Source organism: Panthera leo, chromosome B3, assembly GCF_018350215.1.
Source record: "Panthera leo isolate Ple1 chromosome B3, P.leo_Ple1_pat1.1, whole genome shotgun sequence".
Lineage (NCBI taxonomy): Eukaryota > Metazoa > Chordata > Mammalia > Carnivora > Felidae > Panthera > Panthera leo.
This window is the reverse complement of record NC_056684.1, coordinates 87,272,221-87,298,384: the sequence shown is the minus strand read 5'-3', so window position 1 is coordinate 87,298,384 and position 26,164 is coordinate 87,272,221. Positions and strand designations below refer to the sequence as shown.

Genomic DNA, 26,164 nt, shown 5'->3' with positions numbered 1-26,164 from the left:
CAAAATGACACGTTTCTTAGTACATCCTAAAGGACAGAAGTGGGTTTTTAAGTATTATGTATTCATAATAATAGCTTTGATGTTTTAATATTGATGTTATTATTATCATGGATGTTCAAATTATCTCTTCTTTCACCAGTGCTAGACTCTTCAGTTTGATGCTTGTATCCTTTTGACACAATTTAATAGTCTTTGAATACTATCTTGCTTTTCTGTTATGACAAAATCCAATGTAGATGCTAAGAGACTCCTTGATTCCTTCAATCATATCCCCATGAATTTTATCTAGTCTGGAACTACTCATATAAGAACAATTTGGAGATGGACAAAACTGCCATCATTATAGATAATTATTCCACATGTTCTGAAAGTGACAGTACATTACAATCTATCAAGTTCTGAAAAATGGCTGGGATATTACACAAATCAAAGGGCATCATTAGGTAATGAAATCATACAACTTCGGGTAATTCAGATATGGGTTATTTTTTGGACAAAAGGAATAAGAAAAATGCAACTCAAGATAAAACTGAATGGAAAGATGATTATAGAGGGCCTGGGAAGAGTGGCAGAAACATAGTTTGAAGGAATGAAATTAAAAGCAGAGATATATAATGCAAAGGGTATGTTTAAAATGGTAGGCAGATGGGGCACCTGGGTGGCTCATTTGGTTAAAACATCCAACTTAGGCTGAAGTCATTCATGATCTCACAGTTCGTGAGTTCAAGCCCTGCATCGGGCTCTGTGTTGACAGCTTGGAGCCTTGAAGCCCGCTTCAGATTCTGTGTCTCCCTCTCTCTTTGCCATACTCCTTTCACACACACTCTGTCTCTGTCTCTATCTTTCTCTCAAAAATAATAAATAAACATTAAATAAAATAAAATGGTGGGTAGAAGGCAGAGCCTGAGGGTCCCCAAGGCACTGGAGCTCTTAGCAGGAGGAAGCCATAACTGTACTTGGGAAACCTCATTATATTCATGATGGCACCATAATAAGTGGATTTGGGTAAATGAGGCTGATGATGAGTGACATGAAGTTACATTAATCTGACCCATGTTTCTTTATTATAGATCTCCAACCAATACAGAGACAGAACATTCTTCTTTGATAATCAAGGTGTTCTCTGAATGGTGTTAGAATTTTGTTCCTCTAATTTCCCCTTTTATAATGCGCTGTTCAGTCCTTTTATGATAGCACACTGTTTCTTCACACAAGGCACCACATAATTAATAAGGTTAAATGGCTAGAATCACAATTTTGTCACATTTCCTTGAATTTATACCTTTATACTTAGGCTTTTGGATGCACTTGAAACTGTCAATCTGAGATTAAGAGTCTCTTGGATGGTGTTGTTTGTAGAGATGATGTCTTATCATTTAAGTTTGATTCTTTTATTTTTTTTTAAATCAGGTATAATTGACATAAAATGATTTCAGTTTCAAGTATACAACATAATGACTTAATATTTGTGTATACTGTAAAATGATCAACACAGGAAGTCTAGTTAATATCCATCATCATACATAATTAGTTTTTCTTCTTGTGATGAGTCCATTTAAGATCCGGTCTCCTAGCTACTTTTAAATATGCAATACGGTATTGTTAGGTATAGTCACCATACTATACCTTACATCCCCATGATTTATTCATTTTATAACTGAAAATGTATAAATTTTGGCCCCCTTCACCTGTTTTGTCCACTCCCCATCCCCACCACTGGTCTGTGGTCTATATCTGTGAGCCCACTTTTTGTTTTGTTTTGTTTTGTTTTGTTTTGTTTTGTTTTTTCTTTAGATTCCACATATAAGTGAGATCACATGGTATTTTTCTTTTTTTGTCTGACTTATTTCACTTGGCATAAGGCTCCCAAGGTCCATTCATGTTATCACAAATGGCAGGATTTCTTTTTTATTTTTTGGCTGACTGATATTCCTTTATATATATATACATATATATATACATATATACATATATATACACATATATATGTATATATATGTATATATATATATGTATATATGTGTCTGTATGTGTGTGTGTGTGTGTATATATATATATATATCTATTTACACATACCACCATTTCATTCATTCATTCATCAATCAGTGGACACTTAGGTTGCTTCCATATCTTGGTTATTGTAAATAATACTACACTGAACATGGGGGTGCATATATCTTTTCAAATTAGTGTTATTATTTTCTTCAGAAAATACCCAGATGTAGAATTGCTGGGTCATATGATAGTTCTATTTTTATTTTTTTGAGGAACTTCTGTAATGTTGCAGTTTAATTCTTCCTAATTGCGCTCTCTGGTGGTAACTTAAACTTCAGATTAGGGATTAACACTTTCTGTTCTATATACCTTCATTATAGATATTTATAGGGTTTCTGAGAGTCAAATAAATAAATATTTATAGAGTATATACTGTTTCAACTTAATTCTGATACAAGCCTAAATGGAATCCATGTTGTAAACATCAATTATGTTTTATTGATTTTATTTTATTATAACACTTAGCTTTGTTCATAATTTCCTGATTGTGTTTTGATTTTTATGTATTACCTTTGCCAAATAGGTATACTATATGGTATAATTTCACTCTTTATATTTTATTTTTTCTCAGTATTGGAAAATTAATTGAAAAAGGAAAGCTAAAGTAGCTAAGAAGGCATTTTATGTGTTTTTTTTTCTGTATTAATTTTCTTTTTGGCTATTATATTGCTTAATACTTCAAGCGTTCTTCCATAAACAGACAATGATTATAAAGTAAGCCCATTTAACAACATGAATTTAAAATTCTGAGCCAAAGGTTGACTCCCCTTATTTTTAGCCATATATTTTTAAAATCACATTACATTACTACATTTCTATTATTTGAATATATGGCTTTTCCTCCCATTTATGCTTTCCTTTGAGGATAGAAGTCTTCAATTATAACAATTTAGGTGCATAGAATGCCTACTCATGGTACATATTATGGTAAGCATTTATAAAGATTATTTTATTTAATTCTTGCAGCAACCTCATAAAGATAGGTATTTTTATGATACTTAACAGATGTGAACATTTAGGATTAAAGCACTCTTGTAACTTTCCCAAAAATATACATTTGGTGTCAAACCTGGGCTGTCTGATATCAGAATTCATAATGTTATTGACTATGCTTGTGATAGGAATATTAGTGGGAGTGATAACACTTGTAGTTAAGCACTTATGGATTAAGTGTATAGATAGATAAGTGGATAAATAGAGCTGTATTTAGATATACAGAGCAAGAGAGAGAGAAAGAGAGAGAGAGATTATCATTATGCTTTTAAATGAGTCTTGGAACTTGCTGTTTGTAGCATTTACTTGGGGCACTGCATCAGTTTCTGATTTATGAATTCGGATACATGACATTATCTCCCATTTGATTATACTTTCATTTGAGGACAGGAGTCTTACTTTACTTGTAACATCTTAGGTGCCTACTCCTTCTTACTTTTAAAAGTTTCATTGAAAGCTGCTTGTAATGCTGAGGAAAGCCTGATGTACATAGACACTGAAATCCTCCACATTCACAGAGAGACTGTATTAAAAAAAATAAATATATTAGTGAATTTGTAAAAAATGAAATGATGCCATTTCTTTTAAATCATGGCTAATCTGGAAAATTGTTATATAACCATGCCTTTTAAATATTCAGTTTTTATATATCATCTATCATATTAACATAAACATAAAAATCAGTCTAGAAAGATATACAGCAGGTTATTAACAGTGGTTATTCCTAAGTGGAGGGACTAGGATGTTTTCACTTTCTTTTTTTTTCCTAAGTAAACACAATGGATATGTATTGGTACGGTTGTAGGAAGAAAAAACAATAGAAGTTATTCTATATTTTATTTTATTTATTTATTTTTAAGTTTTTAAATTTACTTTGAGAGAGAGTAAGTACTGGGAGGAGGAGCAGAGAGAAGGAGAGACAGAATCCCATGCAGGCTCCGTGCCATCAGCGCATAGCCCATGTGGGCTCGAACTCAAGAACCGTGAGATCCTGACCTGAGCTGAGATCAAGAGTCGAACACTTAATTGACTGTGGCACCCAGGTACCCTGAAGTTATTCTTTATTTTAAAGAACCATCCACATTATACATGATCCTTCACTCTGGCAGAGAAATTCAGGGCTGACCCTGTAGAGGTCATGGTTGGGGCTGGGACCATTTGGTGAGTGCAGTACTTGCTTAAGTGCAAGACTTAAAGGCAGGCCAGAAAACTCAGTAATGAAGATAATAAATAAATAAATAAATAAATAAATTTTATTTAAATATATTACTTATTTTATATTTAAATATTATATTTATATATGTATATAATGGAAGTATAGCTGATGCACAATATTACATGAGTTTCAGGCGTACAGCATAGCGATTCAACAAGTCTGCATGTTATGCTACTGTCACCGCTAGCATAGTGACTCAGATGACAATATTTTAAAAATCAAAATTAACACAGAAAACTACAATGTACAAAGTATCAATATGTTAAATAAAGGCAGGTTCACACAGGGCTGGCATTAGGGTGAGGTGGGTGGGTTGAATTGTGCAATTGTGGTATGGGACCCGGTGTTTATGATGCATGTTTATCTCAGAGCTTTCTGTGAATTGTGTTTCTTTAGGGCAAGAAAATTATACACTTAATTTCCAGGAATCATTCTTGGGCTGGACATGGCTCTACAATGTTTATTAATGTACCAAAAATAATATTCACTGAGTTTCCTGTAGTTCTGCCCTTGGTAGACTGGAGGTGTTTTAGAAACTGACTGTGGAGTAACTTGGCTGCTTATTTCTTAGCATATATAAAATACTGTTCCTCAAGCAATTTTTCAGTGAACAAATCACTTTATAATAGCTTTGTACAAAATCATTTTTTGTGAAAGGAGAGAATAAGGGGCACTAAAAAAAAGCATTTTGAAAGAGATACACGTGACTGAGCAGTACATGTTGAAGTGGTCTTCAGGGAGTTCATGTTTTGTTTGTCTCTTTAGTGCTTTTAAATGGAGATGACAAAATAGACCCCATTCTCCATTTTCTGAGGTAAACATATTTAGTGGTTTTTGAGTAACAGAGGATTCTGATCTTTAAGGAGAAATCAATATGGTGCTCCTGTAGAAACTGCTTTCTGATGCAAAGAGAAGAACCCTAAATAGCTAGTGTTTTCATTTGGAAGGAAGACAGGTGGAGGGAAAAATCATAAAAGAAGGTGAGAATGCATGTTTCAAGGATAATCTTTAGATTCATTTTTAAAATCTTAACTGTATGAAAATTTCCCCAGTCACATCACCATGGAGGTATCTATATTCTTGAACAGGTATAGGTTATTTAGAAGTTATCATTTTCTTTCTTTTTATTCAGAGTTTATTCTTTTCTGAGCAGAACACCAAAATGATGTCTTTTCTGATGTTATTTGACACATGAGAAAAACTACAAAGTGAAAAATACTGCAAGTTCCCCTTGCCAAATAACAACAAAGAATTTTTGATTAAGATATGTATACAACCTAAGTGTCCATCAATGGATGAATGGATAAAGAAGATGTTACATATACGTACAATGGAGTACTAAGCCACAAAAAAAGAAGGGAGTCTTGAAATTTGCGACAACATGTATAGACCTTGGGGGCACTAAAGTAAGTGAAAATGTCAGACGAAGACAAATACTGTATGATTTCACTTGTATGTGAAATCTAAAAAACAAAACAAGTGGCCAAACAAAATAAAACTCATAGATGCAGAGAACAGAATGGGGGGCTCTGGCTATCAGAGGGGAAGGAGGTTAAAGGATGGATAAAAAGGGTGAAGGGGGTCAATGGTGTGATGGATGGTAACTATTATGGTGATCACTTTGTAATGCATGCAAGTATCAAATTATTATGTTGTACACCTGAAACTAATAAAATGTTATATACCAGTTTTACCTCAGTTAAAAAAGAATTTTTGGTTAGAAATCCCTTTCCTATAATAAAATGAAAACCTGGATTTATTTTAATAATAATTTTTACAACTCAGTACTCCCGTGATAATCTGTCAGCAACATGAGACTGCCAGTTTAGTAATTCAAAGGTTGTTTCTGTTAATTAGTTTTACAACTGGATGGCTTGACTCTCTTGCTGCCATACGAAAACTAGCAGAGATGAATATGTTATGCCTAACAAAATAAATAACTCTGCCGAATTTGAAAAATGGACTCAATTTGTCTTCTCTGTTTTCAGTGGCAGATGCGAGATGACAGCTAAATGAGTGATCAGTCCATTTAAGAGGAAAATGTATATCAATATTGCCATCCATTGCCATCGAACACACATACATAATTTGATAGGCTGGCATACTTCTGTAGGCAAGCGATATAAATGCCACTAAAATTATGGTAATCTTGATGTATGGTGAGGAACTTTGAGCCCTTGATCATTCATTTATCTAAGTACTGGAGATATTTACAAATAACTTCCGGGGAGAGTTTGGGCCTTGCCTTTGGACACTTTCTTACTCCCCTTCTATTCAAGACCTCTTTGGCAGGGTCTTCAACTATCCTCAGGCCAGGTGACTGTTAAAGCCACAGAGAAGGCATCACTTCCAGGTCCTTTCAGCCAATGTGAACACACACTCTCTCCTGTTCAACTTTCATTTACCCTGTACAGATTTATTGAAAGCTTGTGTCATGCAAGGATCTACACTGGGGGATAAGGCCATGTGAGTGAACAAAGGACTGTCAAATCTCATTTGAGAGAAAAGGAATTTATAGGAAAACATACAGACTGTGTATTCTTTGATAACAGTGATTCCAAGTCATTTTTGGAGTGACAAACCGCTCTGAGAATCTGATAAATCTACATAGGCATTGTTCCCTGAAAAATTCTGATGTGTACAAACTGAACTGAATTTCGCATTCAGCTTTTTGTACATAATTTTTCAGTGAGGGTGAGATGTGAGGGTATGGACTCCAGTTCAGGAAATGCTGCTGTAGCTGTCCTCCTATCCATCTATTCAGGAGCAGACCACTTGGCCTTTAGGCCACCTGTCTTCTTGTGAAATTCTTTTTTTTTTTTTATCTTATTTTTTTTTTTTTTCAACGTTTTTAATTTATTTTTGGGACAGAGAGAGACAGAGCATGAACGGGGGAGGGGCAGAGAGAGAGGGAGACACAGAATTGGAAACAGGCTCCAGGCTCTGAGCCATCAGCCCAGAGCCTGACGCGGGGCTCGAACTCACGGACCGCGAGATCGTGACCTGGCTGAAGTCGGACGCTTAACCGACTGCGCCACCCAGGCGCCCTTTTTATCTTATTTTTAAAAAATTAAAAAAATTTTCCAGTTTTATTGACATAGAACTGACATACAACACTGTGTAAGTTTAAGCTGTGCAGCATAATGGTTTGATTTCCACGTATTGTGAAATGATTATCACAGTAGGTTTAGTTAACACCCGTCACCTCATACAGATACAATAAAAAGAGAATGTAAAAAAAGCAAAAATTTTTTTCCTTGTGATGAGAATTCTTAGGACTTACTCTCTTAAGTGTTCCCATGTAGCCTACAGCAGTGTTAGCTATAGTCACCATGCTGTACATTATATCCCTAGTACTTATTTATCTTATAAGTGGAAATTTATACCTTTTGACCACCTTCCTCCAATTAATTCCCCCTCCCCCATTCCCTACCTTTTGTAACCATGAGTCTAATCTCCTTTTCTATGAGTTTTGTCTTTTTTAGATCCCACATATAAGTGAGATCATATGTATTTGTTATCTCTGACTTATTTCACTTAGCATAATGCCCTCAAGGTCCATCCACATTTTTGCAAATGGCAGGATCTTCTTGTTTTTTGCTTTTTGCTTTTGTTTTTTTAAATGACTGAATACTTTATAGCTGAGTTACTCTATAATGTTTTGCTGGCATGGGATACCATAACTTTGAAGGACACTGACAACCCACACTGTGAAACTGATACTATGCCTACTGGACAGGTGTCTCTGAACACTGCTCACTGTAGTTAAACTGTTGTTTTATTAGGAGCACCGGATAAATGTTTCTTCAGAACTACTACTACAAACATTTGCTTTTTGGGCAACTGGATTGATTTGTAATTATAGACATGGTGAATAAAAGCCCTTAGGCTTACAGAAACTACTAAAATAACCCATTCACAGAAGTGATGAAATAGCTAGAATCAGGACAAAAACATCTGTCTGTCTTCTCCCTAGCACTGGACATCTTCATCACAGAATTGGACCCTAGAGCCTAGACACTCTATGGAAGAGAGAATGTCCTGAGTAGTATCCAGGACTCCTGATGACCAGCAATAGATCTGACAGTCAGGATTGTACTAGTGTCTTTATTGTCACAATAGTTTGGTTAAAAATGTTATCTTTTTGTACAAAAGATGTTGTTGGGATTGTTACTTTTGCTTTTAGAAAACCATAACAATGAAAAGTCATTGTGTGCATGTGTGTGTGCAATATATCAAATAGTAAACTAAGGTCTAAAATCCCATATTCCAGGGTTCTCAACTCTGGCTGCACCTGGACGGAATTACTGGGTTAAACATACACAGGGCTTGGCCCCACATCCAGGAGATTCTGATGTGCATCTATGGTTGAGAACCACTGTCTGGGTTAGCTGAAGAACCTGTCCAGAGCCACTTCAGGAATATATTGATTCTTTTAGATAAAAGAAGATCCTTGATATTCCATATATTGGTAATGAGTGGTAATTCACTGACCATGGAAAAATGGCTTGAAAATATTTTAGCCAGTATGTATGTGAGAGAAGAGAGGAATAGCTTGGTATGGTAGGAATATCATAGGATTTGAACCTGAGTTTGATTAATATTCGGATCTCCTTCTACCTAGCTAAGTAATCTTAGCCCCCTCTGAATTCAGCTACTTCTTCTGCAAAATGAAAATATTAGCACCTCATTTACTGAGTATCACTATCAAATGGGGGAGCTTTGTCAGCTACAAAGCAGTCTGCTAACACACAGAGAAGAAGGCCATGTGAAGACAGAGGCAGGGCCTGGAGCTATGCTGTCACAAACCACAGAACACCAGGAGCCACAGCACGGATGCAAGAGGCAAAGGAAGGGCTTTCTCCTCTAGAATGTGGCCCTGGGAAGCCTTGATTTTGGGCTTTAAGTTTCTCTTGTTTAAAGACACCTGGCTTGGAATAATTTGTTACGGCATTCCTAGGAAATGAACACACAGCTCAGTAGGAGAGCCTTTGGGAGGGGTGGTGGTCAGTGCAGGATGGCTGTTCCTGAAGGACAGGCTGCTTTGGGGTCTGACTCCTTACTTCTCCCAGTTTCTTCTTTTCCTCTGCTTTTGGACTCAGAGTTTTCCACCTGATTTCCATGGGAGCAGGCGTTAGCGCTCTTATGTTGCTGTTGTGGTTGGGGGCAAACCTATAATGATGGGAGGAAACACAGGCACCATGTGCAGGATTTGTCTGTGAGGCCCAAATCACTTAAGACATGGAGTAATTTAAAAACACACAGGCATGAGAACTAACAAGTGCTGGTGAAGGTTGTTGTGTGCTTAACTGTAAAAATAAATAAGGCTGGTTTGCCATTGGGAGTATCATTGGCACACGAAGAATTAATATAATAATGTGCTTAAAAAGTGTCTTGTAATTGTGTTTGCACTATTGATTTGCTTAGTAAATTATTTTGGAAAGATGGTCCAAACTTCAGTCCCAACCTGGTTAACTTATGGGAGTCTAATTTAGTTGATTCTAAATTGTTGACATTTTATTGTACACAGATGCAAATCATATATTTGCTTATCTGCTTGCACTCTACTGTAGGTCATATAAATAGAATAAATTAAGAGAAAATACCTTGGGACAAAGAATTATGTGCTTATATATACTGATATGTGGCCAAACTGAAGAGTCATTTTTGCTAACCTGAAATTTTTAAATCCTTTTTTGTCTTTAGGGGAAATGTATAGCTCTAGTTACTAATTAGAATGCTCCTTACTATGTATTTTTAATGTTAAGTTATTCTGTTTTAGACGTGTTCCACATTATAAGTGATTACATTTTTTTTAAAAAGCAGACATAATCCTAAGTAAATAATCAGAACATCCCTGGAAGAGTGAGGTCTTCCTTCTGTTTCACTGTGACATTCTGTGAACATTTAGGGGCTATCTCTAAAATGCAAATAATCCCTTGGGCAGTAGGTCCTTTCATCTGTAGGAAAAGGGAATTCTGAAGCTCTTTCCCATGTTTATACAGAACTTTTAATGTCTCTCTGTAAGGGGAAAAGTATAAATGACTTTTTAATAGCTTTATTATTATTATTACCTTTAAAATATATTATGACAATTCCTCTTTGCTTTTTTTAGTAAGGCAATTTTTGTCATCTGCTTTCTTGTTTTTATTCTTTCATTTTATTGTCCTTGATACTCCACTGCTTTTTTGACACCTGACAACTTTTTTTTTTAGTTTGGTGCTTGCTGAATTAAAACTGAGCTCTATGAATTAAGATCATTGTTCATAGAGTGGGTAATAGATGGATAGAAAAAGATGCATAGAGGTAGGATTTCTTTTTTGGTGATGTAAGGTTTTATTTGCGGGGGTCTTTTTTCCCCACTGAATCAGATAATATAGTCTCTATTATGAGAGTTGCCCATTAGTCACTCTGTTTACTTTATGGATTCAATTTGGTAAGACAGAGATAACATGTAGTAGTGCTACCTCACTGAATGTGCTTTATGAAACATGAGCCCAACTATGTCTTAGCTGAGCTGTAGTGTGTGGGTCAAGGTCCATTAATCAATCTAGAAAATATTAATTAAGCCTCAGATTTGTCACTTTGTTTAAATCAACAACACAAGATGAGGCTTAAATATGCAGAGGCCTGTAACTGGTGAGAGATTGTGAGACAAACGTCTTGTATCATTTGAAGTTAAAGTTCACCGGAAAACAGAGTAGATTAAAGTGACAGAGTAGATTAAAGGCTGGCTTTAGCGGAGGTGGGGGGGGAGATTAGAAAATTTGATTTCTACAGATTTTTGGAAACAAGCTTTTGAATAGTTGTGAAATAAAGTTATAGCTTTCTTTTAGCTTTATATGGCTAAATTACAACGTAAGAGTTCTTGAAAAGTCTTATAAAGCAACAAGACCCTTGAGTACCTTACATATTTTTTTTTTTCCCCAGGGAGGCCTAAAGACTCAATTGACCTTAATAAAGAACTCTACAGAGACAAACAATAGGAATATAGGAGGTAAGGGAGTGACTCCTGTTGGATATTCGCTTAAGGCTTCTAACTTGGATGGATGAATGATTTCAACTGTCTCTCATTCTGCCAGATGCCAAGGTTGTGCGCATCTAGGAGAATGCCCCAGGCTGCAGTGAGGTAGATTGTCTTCAGATGGAGCGAGTCAGAGCAGCTTAATAGCTATATTTATATTTCAGACAGGCCAGACTCCTTATGTTGATTCCATCATCTGTGGTATTGCTCATTCTACTTCCTCTATCTTCAGTCGTCCATATGAGTGGTTCTCAAAGCATGGTTGCTAGATCAGCAGTATGAGCACAATTTGGGAATTTGTTAAAAATGCAAATTCCTGTGCCTCACCTCACATCTACTGAATGTGAAACTCTGGGGTGGACCCAGCAATCTGTGTTTTAACAAGCCCTTCAGGAAATATTGATCCATGCTAGTTTGAGACCCATGGATCTTAACTATCCTCTGCCTAATTTACTTTCAAGACTTGATCAGATCTTTCCCTTTTCTTAGAAGATATTATGCATGTCATATACAGCATATATTATACATCATCTAACAAAATACCTTATGCATCAAAAGTACTTGATAAGTAGTTGTCCCGTGAGTGCTCAGTACTTCTGCAGAGTTTTTGAAAGAAAGGAGAATGTCTTAGTCCTACTGTCTAGCACACTGTTTGCCAACATGCTCCCAATTGCCTCTGTCTACCACTAGAAGTGCTCTAGTGTTTTTGTGTGCAAAATTACAGGTGTTCCACAAATAGCAGTAAAATAAAACCTGCCCTAAGGGAGCCACAAGTAGAATGTGCCAGCCACCTACAAAACAGTTAAACTACAGTGTGTGCAAGTGATGTGTTTGTAAAGAGCATTCTTCCAGAATTTCTCAGTGGAATCAATCATAATTATTTTATATCCTTTTCCTCATAAATATCTGTGTTTCTCTCTGATCACATGTTCCAAATTTTGGTTCAGAAAATACAATGACTATAGTCATAATGAAGCTAATGAAATAAGGGCAATAGGTGTGTAGAGAAATTAGGATTTTAATATAATCAAATCTGTAAACTGAAGACAAGACACAAACCATTCAGGTGTTTTGGCTTGGATAGGAGTGGGGCAGTTGATTTATAGTTTGGAGGGCTGTGGGATCCTTTCAGCTTAATAACAATTTGTAAGGTAAAGTCAAATGTAGTTGGGTGATAAGAGTCTGGTTTGAAGTCCCAACACTTCCATGTATTTGGTATATAAACTTTAACTTATTTATTTTTCTGTGAACCACGTATAAAATAAAAATATTAACATTCAGGTCAGACTCTAAGAATTTTCTAATATTCGGCCTTTTTGACCTATGAAAATGGAAATTTCACATGACTCAAACCAATATCTGGCTCAAAGAATTGTCATGAGGATTTAGTGAAGTCAATATGTAGAGTTCCTGGTACATAGTGGGTGCTCAATAAATATTAGATCTAGTCTCCTCATATGAAAGTGACTGACACACGGTGTTCGATAGATATTTTTAAAGAAAACAATCACAAGAGAGAGCCATCTTCACAATCTAAATACAAAGCCAGTCTTTGATATTGTCACTCTAACGGGCACTTCCATGCTAAGTAACTGTCTCCATACTGATTACTAAATTATTTTCCAGAATATTCATAGTTTGGAAGGGGTCTGTTTTTTTATCCAATATTTACTACTTTTGTGGGCATTAAAAATGCGATATTTTTATGCATATTTTCATTATTTAAAGTATTCATAATTTAGTGTTGGCATTTGTCTTAAAATGGATTTTGAATTGCATAAAACACTTAACTTCTATTGTGCTTTGGTTCAAGCAGGGAGAAAAACAACTTAAGGCAGTCAGCCTTTGGTATATTAAAAAACATTATTCATGCTTTCGTTTAGGCTCTCCTGCATATCACAAAGCCTGAGAAATGACTCGAGACTGGCTTTAACCCCTCAGTAACAGTTATGTTTCCACTGTGGAGCATCTTTGAGAGTCAGGGGATTGTCAAATGTATGTCAGTGGAATACATTCCACATTGATTGAAATTTGGTCTCCAAATACCGGCAAATAATGAATAGTCAGTTTTCAAGGAGAAGGCAAGAAGTAGTGATAATGCTATATAGAAAACACTATCAAAATATAGGACTAGCTGCATGTTAAGAAAATAAAGCACAAAAAGAATTTGACCTGTTGCAGGTTTTTGTTCTCAAAAAAAAAAAAAAAAAAAAAGAAAGAAAGAAAATAGTCATTGTAGCATTATTATCCTTGGGTGTCAGCATTGACCATGGAGGCTAGAAAACCTTTCCATCTTTAGTCTTTATCTTCAAGTCAGGGTTGTGTTAGATTTTCCACAGCTCAGAGACAACATCTAATGCTGGGTCAAAAGATCACATAACTACTTAATGTTGCCAGCAGAAACCATCCAGATGGTATCACGCCTGCCATTTGCTTAGGCAGTGGATCTTAAAACGGTTTCTGTCTTTTCATTTCTTTCCTTTCTCAACCAACATAAAAAAATTGTCGGAGGAAGATATGCAGTGTCCTTATGCCTATTTCTCTTCTGATTCATCCCTCTTCCCCAGATGGAAACTGCAAAAAAGTTTCTGTGATTGGGAAGCATAGCATCTTGGGATGTCATACTCTTTCTTTTTGAAAAATTTGTTTTGCTTCTAACCAGAAGAAGGTAGAAGGTACAGGTATGGTGGAAAGAACATAAAACCAGGTAGCTTCACTGATTCCTGACAGTTTCACTGATAAAATAAGGGGGTTTGGATTATCTTAGGAATATATGAATAAATATTTCATGAAGCCTTTGCCTGCTCCAACAGTTCATATTAAAAGCTAACTCTCTTTTAAAGGAAAGAGAAACATTGCTCTTTTCAATGAACTTTCTTGCTGTGACTCTGGAGACATCACCTTTTTTTTTTTTTTTTTTTTTTTTTTTTTTTTTTTTTTTTTTTTTTTTTTTTTTTTAGCAGCCAAGGATGTTCTCAGCATAAAATGTTTACAACCTGACTCTAACCAAGACACATGAGTAGACAGAGCACTAGATTTTATGTTCCTTTTGTACCCTCAGTACCTGATATATAAAAAAATATAAAATATATATAAATTTCTGCTGAACAAATTTTTGCTGAAGGGAAGTCAGAAAATCTGTGTCCTATTGTTGGAATGAACTAACTGTGAAACTGTAGCCAGGTCACTAGAGCTCCCTGGGCTCTATGGTGAGGAGGTAATTCCAGGTGACCCCTGAGATCTTTCCTAGCTTTAAAGTCTGTGAACCTGGATTCCAAAACAAATTGCTCTCTGAAAGCACTGTTTATACTTTTCAGAAACTTTCACATTTTGAACACTTGTGTAACAGAAAACAGTTATGGTTAAGTATGAAAGTTTAAAGTGGTTGCAGTTGGAGCACAAATAATGGTTAATTAGACTAACCAACTCTCACCTGGAATCTCACAGGACATGAGGAGTATGCCACTTTGTTTCCTTTTTGAGTAGCTGAGCTGGTGCAGGGAAAGGAATAAGGAAAGTAGGAAGAGGGGTAAACTGTAGTGGTGTTCAGCCTCGGGCAGCTGGAAAAACTAAGTGTGAAGGCAGAGCCTGGCCCAGGGTGGGACAAGAAGTCAGAGAAAAGAACAGGATACCTCTGATGGATTTGGCCAAAGACAAAGGCCTAGAGCCATGCATCACATGTGCCCATTGGCTGGTTACTTTTTCCTGTGGGTCGGTGGCCACTAATTCTTAGCAGTCATGGCCTAGTTGTTTATGCTTTCTCTATTTGAGTCACAGGTCTTTGGGAGAATTTTTCAGTTCTGTATGTTTCAATGTTTTCATCTTTAAATGGGTAATAATAATGGGGATTGCATGACAATCCATGCAAAAATCTGTGTGCAATGCATGTTAGCCTATTAATATTAATAAACATCAATGCATTAGCTATTATTTTTATTACTGCTACCACCACTCATTCACTAGAAGAGATAGACCAGCTCACTGCCTAAAGGGGAAATAAGAGGTGTGCTAAAAAGATAATTCCTGCTATGATCACTGAAAACCTCCTTATCTCTCTCTAAAAATAAAGCCCTCACCTCTTATGTGACTTTAATTCCATTTTTATAGTAACTCATTCTCTTGAGCAAAGCATTGCCCTCTTGCTGTGGTCCTCTCTTAAAGTGGAAATATTCACTGGGGACAGCATATTACGTCCCTAAAATCTCACTATGGAACAATATCTAGAATTTCTGTTCTGTATGACAGGAGGGAGAGAGAGAGGGAGAGAAAGAGGGAAAGAGAGAGAGAATGGGTTAGAATAATAAAGGGAAAAAGTGCTTGGTTCTAAAAGGGCAAAGGGAATGTGGAGGTGAGTAGGAAGACTAAGAGGAAAACAGGAACCATGAAGGACAATTACCCCCTATTTCAGAGTTCTGTCCAGCAGAGTGTGCTCTACTCACCACTTGTGAAAATTTAGATACAGGATCATTTGTGGTTCTGACAAGGAGATCCTGGGAGCTTTAAGATTTTTATATCCAAAATTGAATCTTCATCTATAACATCACCATATTTTCAAAAAAAATTCTGCAAACTATGTTTTGGTGGTATCTCCAGTCTTCTACTTCTCGTTTATGTTTAACAGAGACACAATGGGGCTTGTTGGATATAGTTCTAATAGTAAAACAGGCTATAAAAGATAAAAAAGATGGAGACTAAAACATCATCCGGGGAACTCTGAAAAAGATCATATGATTATAGGATCCTGCAGAATTAAGAGAACTCTTGAGAATGATTAGTTCTAGTCATAGGAATTATAGAAATATGGATACTGGCTAAGAAAGAAGCTATGTAGAATATCTAGGAATATGAGATCAGAATGGAAATTCTTTATATGAGAAATTGTATTAAAATAAAATTTAAGTTGATTAAAATCAAAGTCAGTACATTATGAAGCTACATACAACCATTAACAATTTAAAAGCTAGCTCTTGGTGTAGAGGATAGTCATTGATCTCCCTTTCTTTAGCATCTCCTTCACACTCAAGAAAGCATGTTTTTCCATTTGTTAAACTCTTCATGGCTCCCTCTTATACAGCTCTCGGTCCATTTCCTCCAGGAGGCTTTTCTTCATACCACGGTACATGGGTATTCCTCTCACTTTTGATTCTCCTAAGCCCTTCCTGTTGGGGCCATTTCATGGATACTGACTTTTTATATCTATACCTGTCATTCTTGTGTATGACTTATCTCCTCATCAGTATTATAAAGTATTTGAGAGGAAGAATTACAAATATCTGTGTATCCCATACACTGTCTTTTTCTGTGATGTGGACAAAATAAATACTCAAGTAATATTTGTGGTTGAGTAGTTTAGTTCTTGTAGGGAAGAAAATTTATAATTATGAACCCAATTTAAAAGGAATTTGTCTATTTGGAATTGGTGATTTGAAAGTAAGGAGTGTCACCATATTGACCAAACAATTGCTAGTGATTAATCAAAGTTCAAGTATATCAATGAAAAAAATTTCATTTTAAGGCAAAGTCAGTAAGGTAATATTAGAATCCATTGGTTTATGCATCATTATTATGCTTGCACTGTTTACTCTATTTTCTTTCAACTAAAAAATTCTATTGATGTCAATGGATTGGGATTTCCAAAATACAAAAAATTATAGACATGATTATTTATTTTTAAGGGACATTTTAATAAAAATTTATTTGTAAAAATTCTCAGAATCCTAAGCAAATGCTTTTAGACTTAAGATGTAGTTTATGACTTTCTCTTAAAACCTGACTTTATTCCACACAATCCAGGGGTGTTTTCTGATTATTTATTGTTGGTTAGTGTCTAATATTCCCCTAGATGTCCTAGAATTGGAGAGTTGATTTTAAACAAGTGTCATAAGTACCAGGCAACATATTGCAGCCAAGGAAAGGTGCACCAAATTAGGGGAATTGAATTGTGTGTGTAGTCTGGACCATTCTGCACAGATGGTGCCTGCCTGGGCCCTGATGTGGCTCTGTTTGCTCCATTTTGAAGTGAAACTTAGGGGAGCCTAAGACTATCTGAGGTCTTAAGTGAAGAAACTTTACCTAAGGGGGTGGGCTTAACATTCTGACGTGGAATAGAGGGGAGAACATGAGGCCCACCTACTCCCCAGCAGCACAGCTGGGCAAACAAATTTGGCTTTATACATGTAATTGCCCCCATGGAGTGTGGCAACATAGACACTTTCCCCCCTGACCTCACCATTTTGCCTTTTCCTAAAGGACTTATGAAATATAGGATTCTCAGGTAGCAACAACTGCAAGAGTAAACATTGAGTGGAGGAGAAATACAGCATACATGAATTTATAGTGGTAAAGCTTTTCTCCTTTTCTATTTTGATGGAAATTTTGTATTGGACTTCTAGAACAAATTACCTGCTGGTTTATATTTTAAAATTTATAAAACTTCATATCCCTTTGAAGCATTATTTTCCTGTGGTGATGACATCTCAATTGACTCCAACTCTAAATTCATTGTGACTTTCAATTAATTACAGTACTTCTCCTTACACCCATTTGTATTCAGTGTTCTTCCACTATGACAGCATCTATCGCAGTTTTTCAAAGCATCCAAATCAGAGTAGGGGAAGGAGTTCTATCTCCTATAGTTGCTCAATGAGCCTCTAGCACTTACTCACCATGCCCCCAGCTGTACTGAGATATAATTGACATTTAATGTGTAAGTTTTAAGTGTGAAACATGATGATTTGATACATGAATATATTGCAAAATGTTAACCACAATAGAATTAGTTGTTGTGGGATTTTTCCCATATCCAGGATATGGAAACAACCTAAATACCCATTGATGAATGAATGGATTAAAAAAGGTGTGAGGGGCACCTGGGTGGCTCAGTCGGTTGAGCGTCCGACTTCGGCTCAGGTCTTGATCTCACAGCTCTTGAGTTTGAGCCCTGCGTCAGGCTCTGTGCTGACAGCTCAGAGCCTGGAGCCTGCTTCTGATTCTGTGTCTCCCTCTCTCTCTGCCCCTAACCCACTTGCATTCTGTCTCTGTCTCTCTCGAAAAATAAACATTAAAAAAAAATTTTTTTAAAGGTGTGATTATATATAATTGAGCCATAAGAAAGAAGGAAATTCTGGGGCACTTGGGTGGCTCGGTTGGTTGAGCATCCAACTTCGGCTCAGGTTATGATCTCGTGTTTGTGATTTCGAGCCCCACATCTTGCTCACTGCTGTCAGTATGTCAGTACAGAGCCCATTTTGGATCCTCCGTCCCCCTCTCTCTGCTCCTCCACTGCGTGTGCTCTCCCAAAAATAAATATTAAAAAAAAAAAAAAAAAAGGAAATTCTGCCATTTGTGATAATATGGATAGACCTCAAGAACACTATATTAAGTGAAATCAGCCATATAGAGAAAGAAAAATAAAAAGCCAAACTCAGACCCCCAACACTTCTTTAGCCTCCTGGAGGTACAATTTATTGCCAAGCCTCTTTACCTTACCTACCTGTCTCCCAGGGTAGACACCAACACATTCTCCAGCATGCTTTGTTTCCACCTCCTAAAGAAAGCAGAACAATGCCCTTTCTAAATTTTCCAAATAACTGATACTACGTATCTCATGCTTAGTATCTTTCTATTTGTTGACATTCATAGTTTCTTTAAATAATTTGAAAAAATGTAATTGAAACGAGTAGGCTAAGTTTGGAACTCTGTATAATGTTTAACTTTTTAAAAGAATTCTTATTTATTTGTATATTTGTATATTTATATGTATGCTGATACATAAGAGACAAAAAATCATTACAAATCAGGTAATACATAGGAAAGTGGGGTAGTATGTAAGTCCGAAGTATATTAATAAGATATTGTTGGCCCCCCATGAATATAAATATTACTTTCTGTAGAAATTTGCCTATTTGATGCATTTAAAACACAAGGTTGATTACAAGAACCATCTAAAATATGACACAAATTAGTCTAAAACATGATACAGTATTTTAAAAAACATTTATTAAATATCATGTGCTGAGTACTGTGTTAGAAACTATGTATATTTTATTTATTTATTTATTTATTTAATTTTTTTATTATATGAAATTTTTTGTCAAATTAGTTTCCATACAACACACAGTGCTCATCCCAAAAGATGCCCACTTCATTGCCCATCACCTACCCTCCCCTCCCTCCCACCCCCCATCAACCCTCAGTTTGTTCTCAGTTTTTAAGAGTCTCTTATGCTTTGGCTCTCTCTCCCACTCTAACCTCTTTTTTTTCTTTTTTTTCCTTCCCCTCCCCCATGGGTTTCTGTTAAGTTTCTCAGCATCCACAAAAGAGTGAAAACATACGGTATCTGTCTTTCTCTGTATGGCTTATTTCACTTAGCATCACACTCTCCAGTTCCATCCACGTTGCTACAAAAGGCCATATTTCATTCTTTCTCATTGCCACGTAGTATTCCATTGTGTATATAAACCACAATTTCTTTATCCATTCATCAGTTGATGGACATTTAGGCTCTTTCCATAATTTGGCTATTGTTGAGAGTGCTGCTATAAACATTGGGGTACAAGTGCCCCTATGCATCAGTACTCCTGTATCCCTTGGATAAATTCCTAGCAGTGCTATTGCTGGGTCATAGGGTAGGTCTATTTTTAATTTTCTGAGGAAACTCCACACTGCTTTCCAGAGTGGTTGCACTAATTTGCATTCCCACCAACAGTGCAAGAGGGTTCCCGTTTCTCCACATCCTCGCCAGCATCTATAGTCTCCTGATTTGTTCATTTTGGCCACTCTGACTGGTGTGAGGTGATATCTGAGTGTGGTTTTGATTTGTATTTCCCTGATGAGGAGCGACGTTGAGCATCTTTTCATGTGCCTGTTGGCCATCCGGATGTCTTCTTTAGAGAAGTGTCTATTCATGTTTTCTGCCCATTTCTTCACTGGATTATTTGTTTTTCATGTGTGGAGTCTGGTGAGCTCTTTATAGATTTTGGATACTAGCCCTTTGTCTGATATGTCATTTGCAAATATCTTTTCCCATTCCGTTGGTTGCCTTTTAGTTTTGTTGATTGTTTCCTTTGCTGTGCAGAAGCTTTTTATCTTCATGAGGTCCCAATAGTTCATTTTTGCTTTTAACTCCCTTGCCTTTGGGGATGTGTCAAGTAAGAAATTGCTGCGGCTGAGGTCAGAGAGGTCTTTTCCTGCTTTCTCCTCTAGTGTTTTGATGGTTTCCTGTCTCACATTCAGGTCCTTTATCCATTTTGAGGTAATTTTTGTGAATGGTGTAAGAAAGTGGTCTAGTTTCATTCTTGTGCATGTTGCTGTCCAGTTCTCCCAGCACCATTTGTTAAAGAGACTGTCTTTTTTCCATTGGATATTTTTTTCTGCTTTGTCAACGATTAGTTGGCCATACTTTTGTGGGTCTACTTCTGGGGTTTCTATTCTCTTCCATTGGCCTATGTGTCTTTTTTGTGCCAGTACCATGCTGTCTTGATGATTACAGCTTTGTAGTAGAGGCTAAAGTCTGGGATTGTGATGTCTCCTGCTTTGGTCTTCTTCAAAATTACTTTGGCTATTCGGGGCCTTTTGTGGTTCCATATGAATTTTAGGATTGCTTGTCTAGCTTTGAAAAGAATACTGGTGCAATTTTGATTGGGATTGCATTGAATGTGTAGATAGCTTTGGGTAGGATTGACATTTTGACAATATTTATTCTCCCAACCCATGAACACGGAATGTTTTTCCATATCTTTATATCTTCTTCAATTTCCTTCATAAGCTTTCTATAGTTTTCAGCATACAGATCTTTTACATCTTTGGTCAGATTTATTCCTAGGTATTTTGAGCTTCTTGGTGCAATTGTGAATGGGATCAGTTTCTTTATTTGTCTTTCTGTTGCTTCATTATTAGTGTATAAGAATGCAACTGATTTCTGTACATTGATTTTGTATCCTGAAACTTTGCTGAATTCATGTATCAGTTCTAGCAGACTTTTGGTGGAGTCTATCGGATTTTCCATGTATAATATCATGTCATCTGCAAAAAGAGAAATCTTGACTTCATCTTTGCCAATTTTGATATCTTTGATTTCCTTTTGTTGTCTGATTGCTGATGCTAGCACTTCCAACACTATGTTAAACAACAGCAATGAGAGTGGACATCCCTGTTGTGTTCCTGATCTCAGGGGAAAAGCTTTCAGTTTTTCCCAATTGAGGTTGATATTAGCTGTGGGCTTTTCATAAATGACTTTTATGATGTTTAAGTATGTTACTTCTATCCCGACTTTCTCAAGGGTTTTTATTAAGAAAGGATGCTGAATTTTGTCAAATGCTTTTTCTGCATCAATTGACAGGATCATATGATTCTTATCTTTTCTTTTATTAATGTGATGTATCACGTTGATTGATTTGCGAATGTTGAACCAGCCCTGCATCCCAGGAATGAATCCCACTTGATCATGGTGAATAATTCTTTTTATAAGCTGTTGAATTCGATTTGCTAGTATCTTATTGAGAATTTTTGCATCCATATTCATCAAGGATATTGGCCTGTAGTTCTCCTTTTTTACTGGGTCTCTGTCTGGTTTAGGAATCAAAGTAATGCTAGCTTCATAGAATGAATCTGGAAGTTTTCCTTTCCTTTCTCTTTTTTGGAATATCTTGAGAAGGATAGGTATTATCTTTAAATGTCTGGTAGAATTCCCCAGGGAAGCCATCTGGTCCTGGACTCTTATTTGTTGGGAGATTTTTGATAACCGATTCAATTTCTTCGCTGGTTATAGGTGTGTTCAAGATTTCTATTTCTTCCTGTTTGAGTTTAGGAAGTGTGTGGGTGTTTAGGAATTTGTCCATTTCTTCCAGGTTGTCCAGTTTGTTGGCAAATAATTTTTCATAGTATTCCCTGATAATTGCTTGTATTTCTGAAGGATTGGTTGTAATAATTCCATTTTCATTCATGATTTTATCTATTTGGGTCCTCTCCCTTTTCTTTTTGAGAAGCCTGGCTAGAGGTTTATCCATTTTGTTTATTTTTTCAAAGAACCAACTCTTGGTTTCATTGATCTGCCCTACAGTTTTTGTAGATTCTATAGTGTTTATTTCTGCTCTGATCTTTATTGTTTCTCTTCTTCTGCTGGGTTTGGGGTGTCTTTGCTGCTCTGCTTCTATTTCCCTTAGGTGTGCTGTTAGATTTTGTATTTGGGATTTTTCTTGTTTCTTGAGATAGGTCTGAATTGCAATGTATTTTCCTCTCAGGACTGCCTTCGCTGCATCCCAGAGCGTTTGGATTGTTGTATTTTCATTTTCGTTTGTTTCCATATATTTTTTATTTCTTTTCTAATTGCCTGGTTGACCCATTCATTCTTTAGTAGGGTGTTCTTTAACCTCATGCTTTTGGAGGTTTTTCAGACTTTTTCCTGTGGTTGATTTCAAGCTTCATAGCATTGTGGTCCGAAAGTATGCATGGTATGATCTCAATTCTTGTATACTTACAAAGGGCTGTTTTGTGACCCAGTATGTGATCTATCTTGGAAAATGTTCCATGTGCACTCGAGAAGAAAGTATATTCTGTTGCTTTGGGATGCAGAGTTCTAAATATATCTGTCAAGTCCATCTGATCTAATGTATCATTCGGGGCCCTTGTTTCTTTATTGACCATGTATCTGGATGATCTATCCATTGCTGTGAGTGGGGTGTTAAAGTTCCCTGCAATTACTACACTCTTATCAATAAGGTTGCTTATGTTTGTGAGTAATTGTTTTATATACGTGGGGGCTCCCGTATTCGGCGCATAGACATTTATAATGGTTAGTTCTTCTTGATGGATAGACCCTGTAATTATTATATAATGCCCTTCTTCATCTCTTGTTACAACCTTTAATTTAAAGTCTAGTTTGTCTGATATAAGTATTGCTACTCCAGCTCTCTTTTGACTTCCAGTGGCATGATAACTAGTTCTACGTCCCCTCAGTCTCAATCTAAAGGTATCCTGAGGTCTAAAATGAGTCTCTTGTAGACAGCAAATAGATGGGTCTTGTTTTTTTATCCATTCTGATACCCTGTGTCTTTTGATTGGCGCATTTAGTCCATTTACATTCAGTGTTATTATAGAAAGATATGGGTTTAGAGTCCTTGTGATGTCTGTAGGTTTCATGCTTACAGTTATGTCTCTGGTACTTTGTCTCACAGGATCCCCCTTAGGATCTCTTGTAGGGCTGGTTTAGTGGTGACTAATTCCTTTAGTTTTTGTTTGTGTGGGAAGACCTTTATCTCTCCTTCTATTCTAATTAACAGACTTGCTGGATAAAGGATTCTCGGCTGCATATTTTTTCTGTTCATCACATTGAAGATTTCCTGCCATTCCTTTCTGGCCTGCCGAGTTTCAGTAGAGAGATCAGTCACGAGGCTTATAGGTCTCCCTTTATATGTTAGAGCATGTTTATCCCTAGCTGCTTTCAGAATTTTCTCTTGATCCTTGTATTTTGACAGTTTCACTATGATATGTCATGCAGAAGATCAATTCAAGTTATGTCTGAAGGGAGTTCTCTGTGCCTTTTGGATTTTAATGCCTTTTTCCTTCCCCAGATCAGGGCAGTTCTCAGCTATTATTTCTTCAAGTACACCTTCAACACCTTTCCCTCTCTCTTGCTCCTCTTGAATACCAATTGTGTAGATTATTTCTCTTTAGTGCATCACTTAGTTTTCTAATTTTCCCCTAATACTCCTGGATTTTTTTATCTCTCTTTTTCTCAGCTTCTTCTTTTTCCATAATTTTATCTTCTAGTTCACCTATTCTCTCCTCTGCCTCTTCAATCCAAGCTGTGGTCGTCTCCATTTTATTTTGCAGCTCATTAATAGCATCTTTTAGCTCCTCCTGGCTGTACCTTAGTCCCTTGATCTCTGTAGCAAGAGATTCTCTGCTGCCCTTATACTCTTTTCAAGCCCAGCGATTAATTTTATAACTATTATTCTAAATTCACTTTCTGTTATATTGTTTAAATCGTTTTTGATCAGTTCGTTAGCCGTCGTTATTTCCTGGAGGTTTTTTTGAGGGGAATTCTTCCGTTTTGTCGTTTTGGATAATCCCTGGAGTGGTGCGGAACTGAGGGGCACTTCCCCTGTGTACTTCCCCTGTGCTGTCTTGAATAACTTGCGTTGGTGGGCAGTGCCGCAGTCAGACATGTAACTATGTATATTTAAAGAATAATCATACATGGTGTCTGCTCTTAAGACCTCACAGTCCAGCCAGGACATCAGTAGGACAGATTTAACCATTTTAGGGTAACAAAGTTGGAGTTCTAAAGAGACTCCTCCTTACAAATCTCTGGGATTCTATATGTTGAGATCCCTCTTTTTTAAAAGCAAACTGAACGCACCACAGTATATGTATCCATTCACCTACTGAAGGGCATCTTGGTTGCTTCCAAGTTTTGGCAATTATGAATAAAGCTGCTATAAACATCTGTGTACAGATTTTTATGTGTACATAAGTTTTCAACTTTTTTTGATAACTACCAAGGAATGTGAATGCTAGACTGTATGGTAAAGTTTGTTTAGTTTTGTAAGAAATAGCCTGCCTGCCAAAGTGTCTGTGTAGTTTTGCATTCCCATCAGCAATGAATGAGAGTTCCTGTTGTATCACATTCTCTCCAGTATTTTCTGCTGTCAGTGCTTTGGATTTTTGGAGGAAAAGATGGGGGAAAGAGGGAAATTTTAATGTCAGAATCAAGAGGATTTACTGATAGATTAGATGTGAGGTGTGAGGAGTCAAGGATAACTGCAAGATATATATTTTTTCCCCTGAGGAGATAGGATAGAATAATTGTATGTACTGAAATGGAAAACTGTTGGAAACAGGTGGTCTTGGGAGAAGGCCAAGAGTTTGCCTTTGCATGTGTTAAATTTGAGATCCTGGGTATATATCTAATGAATATGTTGAGATACAGGGTAGGCCATGTTGACGTGGTGTTCAGGGAAGAGATTTGGGAAAGAGCTATAAATTTGGGAGTCATTGTTCTTATGGACAGTATTTGACGCCGTAAAACTAGATGATATCACCAATAGAGTTTGTGTAGATAGAAACAAGATGCTTAAGAAGCCTAGGACATCCCATTGGACAGTAGTTGGGAAGATTTGCAAGAAATAGCAAAGGAGATTTTGAGGAAGTGGCTATGGATATAGGGGTAAAGCTAGGAATGTGCCGATTCCAGAACTAAGTGAAGAAAATGTTTCTCAGAGAAGGGAGTAATCAACAATGTCAAACTCTTATGATAATTCAGGTAAGATGAGAACTGAGAATGGCTGGTTGGACTTAGCAACATGGGGGTCATGGCTGAAAAGATGGTGGGGATAAAAGTATGATTTGGAATGAGTTCAAGAGGGATTGGGAGGAGATGAATTGGAAACAGCAAGTATACACAACTCCTTTGAGGTATTTTCTGAAAAGGGTAGAAGAGCAATGAAATGGTAGCTCGAGGAGAAAGTGATATGAGAGATGGACATGGGGAGAGTGTCTATTTTAGATAAAGAAATAATGGTGTTTGTCTACATATGGATATGAAAAAGTAGAGAGGAAAGACTTGATAGTGCAGGGGAAGGAGGAAACAATTCCTAGAGAAATGTCCTTGAGTAGGTAAGAGGGGATGGGATTGAGTATACAAGTGAAAGATCAGCTTTGATCCAAGTAGGCACAGTTCATTTATAAAGGCACCAGAACGAAAGGCAGGGCTAGAAGCAATGGTTGAGTAGACATGTTAGAATTTTGTAGAAGTTCTCTTCTGACCACTTCTATTTTCTCAATAAGAGCCAAGGTTATCTAATCTTATTAACTGATGAGAGCAAGGAAGGGAGTGGTGTTAGAGATTTGAGAAGTAGGAGACGGTATATATTAGT

General features: G+C 36.6%; 1 pseudogene; it reads right to left on the bottom strand.

Moving 5' to 3' along the window:
* LOC122222635 overlaps window positions 1–16,410 on the bottom strand; it is a 30,987-nt pseudogene extending 14,577 nt beyond the window's left edge.
* Between the last annotated feature and the right edge of the window lie 9,754 nt (window positions 16,411–26,164).